Here is a 7,758-nt window from a genome sequence, read left to right on the forward strand (position 1 = left end):
ATTTCCTGAACATTAAATTATTAAACTCTTGAATCAATAAAAACTTATATTCGGAATTTCCCGAACGCGATAGTCTTTTCAAAAACGCGATAGTCCTTTCAAAATCGATATTGGCTCTAGATCTAGACCTACTTCTCTAGCCAAATTTAAATGTATTTTTTTTACTTTGAAAAATGATAACGGTAAAACTAGATTTTTCCAGTGTGGTCAATGAGCTAGTCTTTTTTTTTCTCAGCGATATACATCAACCGTTAAGTTTCTAGGAAAATCGTAAGTGCCGTTTTTGAGATCCGTGTCAACCCACCCAGTCTCCTATACCCTCCATGACGTTGTAACTTGAATAGCGGTATTGCAAAAAGAAAACAAAAGAACATTTGATGCATGATCTTGTCACAAAACTTTCGTCTTTTGAAACTTCTGAGAGAACCTTCCGTTTTGATTACACCTCTCAACAAATAAGTCTACTCAAACAAAGTCTTCTTTTCTTCGTTTGAGTCTTTTAAATCACTCAGCTTTTGCATCGGTTGAGCCTGAGAGTAGAGACAATGGCGTGTAATAAATAATTCAACTCAGATGAGGAAGCCTCGTTGTGACGCACGATAGATCTGTCGATACATGAGTTCCTGTTAGGGTCATTAAGAAATCGGTCAATGGAGAGAGGTCAAGGTAACGTGCTTCTCAATGCTGATGATCGCCATTTTGACTTGGTCTCAAAACTGTAACGTTTCTTACTCAGATTTAAAATTTTAGAAACGTTTCTACAATATATCATCTAATATATAAAGTAGAAAGTAAGGCTTATGTATATAGGTATGTATGTATGTCCCCGCATAGAAATCAAAACCGTTTGACCGATCTTGATAAAACTTGGCAGAAATGTTTCTTGGGTACTAACTTAGATCGTAGTGTATGTATTGTAGCCCTAAAACAAACTTAAAAGTTGACCGACTCTATTAAAGTTATATTATTACATGGATCTAGGCTTTGTTTACAATGTTGACATGAGAAAAGATCGAAAGGATTTAGATCTAGATCTAATTTTAATAACTACACTTTGCACATATAGCTTTTTACTTTGACACATGAAAATACAAAATATAGTCTATTAATTTCATTATTTAATAAAATTAACCTTCAAATTTGTGTTTCAAAAGCATTTTTACATAAGTTCGTTCCTTATATCTGTGAATTTAGACGTCCTGACTTACTTATAAAACCATTTTTCGAAAGGTTTAGATAATAGTGAACAAATAGATGCTATCTTACTAGATTTTTCCAAGGCTTTTGACAAAGTTCACCACCATAGTTTGCTTAAAAAATTAAAATATTTCGGCATTAATGGTCCACTGCATCAGTGGATTAAAGACTTTCTGATAGGGAGAGAACAAACTGTAATAATAAATGGCTCTAAATCAACACCGATAACAGTAAACTCAGGTGTACCTCAAGGAACAGTCTTGGGTCCACTACTATTTTTAATTTACATAAATGATTTACCAAATTGCATTACTTCAGGAACAAAAGTCAGATTATTTGCAGACGATTGCATAATATATAGAACAATAAAAACCACACAAGACACAGATATTTTACAAAGAGAATTAGATGAATTACAGAAATGGGAAACAAATTGGAGCATGTCTTTCCACCCAGAAAAATGTCAGTTGTTAAGAGTAACAAAAAAACTAAAACAAATTAATTCCACTTATCTTATTCATGGCAAACCAGTAACACAGACTAAAAACGCAAAATACATAGGTGTTATAATAAATGAAAAACTGTCACAGTATCCCCATGTTGAAGAAACTATTTAAAAAAAATCAAAGCATTAGGGTTTATTAAAAGAAATTTCTATAAATCAAATAAGAACATAAAACTAAAATGTTATTTAACCTTGGTTAGGCCAATAATAGAATATGCATCCTTTGTTTGGGACCCCCTCAACTCAAGAAAACATTAAGAAACTAGAACAGACACAAAATAGAGCAGTGCGATTCATAACAAACGAATGTTCACATTTGACTAGAGTAACACCTTTAGTAAAATCACTAAATTTAGAAAGCCTTCAGGACAGAAGGCTCAAAAGTAAAGTAGCAATAATACATAAAACACTGAACCATAATCTTCAAATACAAAAACAAAATTTAATAAAATACTCTGAAAGACACAAAGATAAAGGCACATTCCTCATCCCATATGCTAGGACAAATTTGTACAAATACTCCTTCTTCCCTAGTGCTATTAGAGCATGGAATGGGTTGCCTGAGCTAGCCAGGAAAACCAGTGACTTGGCAGAATTTAAGTCATTGGTTAATATGCATGACTAAATGCATGACGCGTAGGACGTAATCATCTTCTTTTTTGAAGTAACGTCTGTATTATATAAGATAGGATAACAAATCGGGTAAACCCGTTTTAATTGTAGCCTTCTCTATATCATATTCATCTTTCGTTTTTAATAGATATGAATGTATCGGCTTCGGGTAAACCTATTTTCGCACAACTAATTTTATTTTCGTAGCGAAAGAGAAAAACTTGAAAGGATCATTAGCTAAGTTTAACATACATCTAAAACCAATCCACTAGATTAGTAAACACAGACTAAGACCCGCAGGCCGCGGGTAATGTCAGGTTAGTAATTTATAATTACTATTATCGTTCATTGCATTGATTCCATAATTTTAGAAGTTTACAGATTTATGGAAAATATCCAATACCAAACAAGTAATGCCAAAACTTTATATATGATATTTTGGTGTAACTTTTGGCAACAGCAACAACAACATAACAAGTTATAACGATAATTTGAAAAACACAAAAAAAAATGTTGATATGATAAACATGTGTTGTTGTTTTTTTCTATAATGTACACGCAAAGGAAAATAAGCATTGTACTGTCAACGAAATCCTAAACATAAGATCGTCACAAAACTAGCACTAAAAACAGAAATCGTCACATTTATACGTTGAAACATACTGACTGCCTGGCACTAGCGGATGATGTATTGGAGATTTTTGTCCCAAATGTTAATCAGAGTAATCTTCTCTTTTAATAATAATTTTAATAATAATAATAATTGTATTTATAAAGCACTGTTAACAAACAAAATGTAGGTTCAAGGCGCTGTAATAACATTACAAACACAAACACAAAAGAAGAAATCGTAAACTAATCTAAAAACGTTTTAAACAGATAGGTCTTAATGTTCTTCTTAAAAGTGGTGTAGCATATTGTCTGTCTGAGATCAATGGGAAGTGAGTTCCAAACCTTTGGTCCGTGCACTGAAAAAGCCCGCAGACCGTAGCTTTTGAGGGAGAAACGTGGCACCACTAAAAGCGTGAGTCCATTGAGCGCAGGGCTCTCTGGGGGACATATGGAGTAATCAGTTCACTAAGGTACAAGGGCATCTCATTGTTATATATACACTGATGACAAAGTGTGGCGACCTTGTAATCGATTCTCGCTTGCAATGAGTCCAGCCAACGCCAAAGGGTACCGGACATTCGTCGGGGAACTAAAGGCTGTTGGTCGTTGTGCTGGCCGCTGAACACGCTCGTTAACCGTATGACATAGAAACAGATTACCATTACACAATCTATCCAAATAAATCACAAAGTCTGAAAGGGTTATATCTTTTTTTATTTTGTTTTTTTGCTATTTACAACATTCTGAAATACAGTTACATAGAAAATGAAGACAAAGCGAAATGAGGAAATTTGGAGGTGAACCAAAAGAGAGAAAAAAACGTAAGCAAATGAACACAGGGCGATGGGGGGAGAGGTTTTAAAATACATAGATACATTAAGCTATGTCAAGGACGCTAAATTGAAAGATTACCCCTTTCCTGTCCTTCGGTCTGTTGGACCTCCCAGACACTCTCGTCTCTTTTCCATTCCTCATTGTGTTTTTGAAGAGTAAGAGTCTCTTTGGCCCATTCCTTAATGCTTTCCTCCCATTGCTTCCCCTGTCTGCCACTCCTTTTTTTCCGCTGGTTCTGTTCCATGCAGAGAAGTTTTCCCAAGCTCTAAGGATCTCTTTCTATGGCTATACAGTCACAACGTGTGTTCGACGTGGTCAGGGAATCGTCTTAGTCTTCGAGATCCTATTATGGATCGCAATGTTTATGCGGTCTTTGCGTGTTTGAAAGATGACTGCCAACTAAAAAATCTTCAGATATCTTATATATCTTATAGATTCTACCTCTAGTTCGCTGACCATATGTTTGTAACTACGCTGTGATTACCGCAGCTGTGACAGAGCGTAGTTCTCATACTTCCTTCATATTCTTTTCTGCTACAAACGAAAAAGGTTTCAAAAATTTGATTCTTCAGTGCAAACAAAATTTTTTATCATAGATCTTTTAAAGTATGGAGCGGGACAATAGTTCCTATATTCTGTATCTGAATAGAACGAAAAAACTAGCTACGAATAGTTTTGTTTTTGTTTGTTTTTTTCAATATAGATGTAAATTTACAAAGTGGTCTGATGCATACAGTATGACTAGATTTTGGATTCGCAATCAATCTTCTAGAGTTCGGGGGAGGGGGGCAATGTATTCTTGAACCCGGGTCCCGAGGCATCTCATTACGCCTCTCCTATTATCGTAAAACTCAAAATGGTTTGTCTGTTGTTGTTGTTGCTTTTTTTTTGGGGGGGGGAGGAGGAGGAGCGTATATTGTATATCTTTCATATTGTTAAAACAATGGGTTTTTTAAATATTTTTTCTATTTAACTATTACATCGTATAGAGGCCCCAAACACACACATGGACATAAACTGCTCATCAAACGAAGGGTTATGGTTCACGGCATTGTGCATATTAGCAAACATTCTGTTTAACTATAGTGGATTACAAGCACAAGCAACTGGAAACAAGGCATACAAGGAATACCACACTTTGTTTCAGTTTTTGTTTTCTTCCAGGGGCGGACTGAGTGTCAAAATCGGCCCGGGCATTTCCATTCAATCGGGCCCATAAATTACCTATCATGTGATGGGCATCCAAATAGAGGCCTACCTGTCCTCAAAATCATTATGTTAAGTTTGAGTGTCGATAATTGTGAGCTCCGTATTTGAAAAAGGGCCTTATGTTGTTTTTTAATTGCCCAGGGTGAAGCCCACTACTAGTAGCGCTGTCTACGGATGTAGGCTATTACGTTATTTCGGAAAATTTACTAGAAGTAATTAGTATTACACTGTAGAGTGATTTCTTTTAAATACGATACTCAGATGTCCGCTTTTTTAATTAAGAGAATATTATAAAACCTTTAACAATTTAATACTTAGTGGCATCCATGCCGACCCTTTCGGTGGCCCAACCGGCCCATTAGGGTACCGGCCCACCGGGCATTTGCCAGTCCGCCCCTGTTTTCTTCTGATATATTGTCTACAGTAGTCTACTCTACACTCTCTGTGGCATACTGACATTGAACATTGAAAGCACAAAATAAACTCTAACCAAGAATCTGATTGGTGGAGTGTGTGAATAGGAATATAGTAGAAGGATACACAAAAGGTGGAGAGGGAATTAGAGGCGACCAATGGGGTAAGAAGACTTAAAAGTAACAATCGAGGGCGGCTCCTGTTACACAGACTTTGGTTAACGGGACACACACACACACCCCATACGCAAGTCAAGACTGTGATCTGGCTGAATGAATTATGTGTGTGATCTGACTGAATGAATTATGTGTGTGGTCTGACTGAATGAATTATGTGTGTGATCTGGCTGAATGAATTATGTGTGTGATCTGACTGAATGAATTATGTGTGTGATCTGACTGAATGAATTATGTGTGTTATCTGGCTGAATGAGTTATGTGTGTGATCTGACTGAATGAATTATGTGTGTGATCTGACTGAATGAATTATGTGTGTGATCAGACTGAATGAATTATGTGTGTGATCAGACTGAATAAATAGTGTGTATGATCTTATTGAATGAGTTGTTTGTGTGATCTGACTGAGACTGAATGAATTATGTGTGTGATCTGACTGAATGAGTGTGTGTGTGTCTGTGTGATCAGACTGAATAAATAGTGTGTATGATCTAATTGAATGAGTTGCTTGTGTGATCTGACTGAATGAATTGTGTGAATGTGATTGAATCAAGTGTATATGTGTAATGTAAATGAAGTGTGTGTCAGCAGTGGCGTAACTAAGGGGGGGGGGAGAATATTTAAAATCCCCCCGGGCCCCCACCTAGGGGGGGCCCCCAAATGGGTGTCCGAAATTTATTTGTAAATACATAAATTAATATATTGGATTGACAAATAGTGTTAACGGGTGTCTTTTTTTTTTTTTTTAACATTTATGGATTAAAAATTTATCACAAAGACTAAACCTAGATCTAGGTCTATCAGTACGTTGACTTTGTTGACATTTTAAAAATATTTTTTCCCACAGAGATCAAAGTTTTTTTTTAAAGTTTGTTTTACATTTTAAACTTTGTTGCCACGAATAAAACTGCATGATATACAGCGAATTCCAGGTATCTTGTTACCTTTACTAATAATAGATCTAAATGGCGAGTATTTTAAGGCTACACTAATTAACCTTGAAGCAAAATTTACAGAATCTAGTATAACACATCTAAAAGTTATTCTTAATAATGCTAGAATAGTCCATTATTTGGGTTTGGCTTCTATAATTTCAGAATTAAACTTCACACTCGAGTTATTACCCCTTTATTCATCTTTCCTCAATCCAATGGAAACTCTATTTTTATTTCCATCTAATCCTTTTGCTTTCGCACAAAACATAAACAACAAACAATGACGTAATATCATATAATATTAGCACATCCTTCCTTTTGAAGTTATTATCACACCCTTCCTTTTAAAGTTCTTAAGAGTGATATCTACTAGCATTTGAGGGGCCCTATGCGAAACGGATAGGGATGAGCATAATGTCAATATTATTTTTTTTTTAATTAGAAAATAGGCCTACTTTCGTCTTTGCAATACATTTTTATCAAATGAAAGCTCGCAATGCCACTTTTTATTTATAGGCACCCCAAAATGTCAATTTCGTCTATTCTTAAGGAGATTTGAATAAATTCAAAAAAAGTTCAGGACTTTATCGTATATTTTGCCTTTTCATGAGATTTCCTGGAGGCCCTGGAAAATCAGGAGGTCGCGAAAACCCTGTTATTTTATATACGTTATAGGGTTTAATTTAATAATGTACACTTAGAATTAGCGCGCGTCCTATGAAAGCGCGGGGCCCACTGCGACCGCATAGGCTGCAGTGGCCTAAGGCCAGCCCTGTCTACTAGGAACTTTAACAATTCGTCCACTTCTTGTTGTCTTGACTGGCACAACAAGTTCTCTAGACGTTGGTCTATAACTGTCTGTTTCGTTTGTTCCAACAGTTTGCAGTTCATTGTCTCCATCGGTATCATAGTACCCAGAGATGTTTTCATCGAAACTCTTATTCAAAAAGCGTTGATTTCTTCTGTATGTTTTCCCATCGTTTGTCTTTATGATGTAAGATCTGGGTGCTGAATGTTTTTTTTTATGACAACTGCTTTCTGCCATGTTTGACCTAGACGAACTCTCCGACAGAATAATCTTTAGGTAGTCTTGCTTTTGTATTGTATTTCACTTTGCTTTTCATCTGTCGTTCGTTGAGTAATGTCTCTGCATTTTCAGCTACCGATGGTTTCAATAGTTTGGGATCAGTTGGAATGATTCCCTGAGTCTTCTGCTCAGCAGTTGTGATGGTGAATACGGCAGTCCGCTTATCGGAGTATTTCT

The sequence above is a fragment of the Biomphalaria glabrata genome, chromosome 12, assembly GCF_947242115.1.
Source record: "Biomphalaria glabrata chromosome 12, xgBioGlab47.1, whole genome shotgun sequence".
In the NCBI taxonomy this organism is placed as follows: Eukaryota; Metazoa; Mollusca; class Gastropoda; family Planorbidae; genus Biomphalaria; species Biomphalaria glabrata.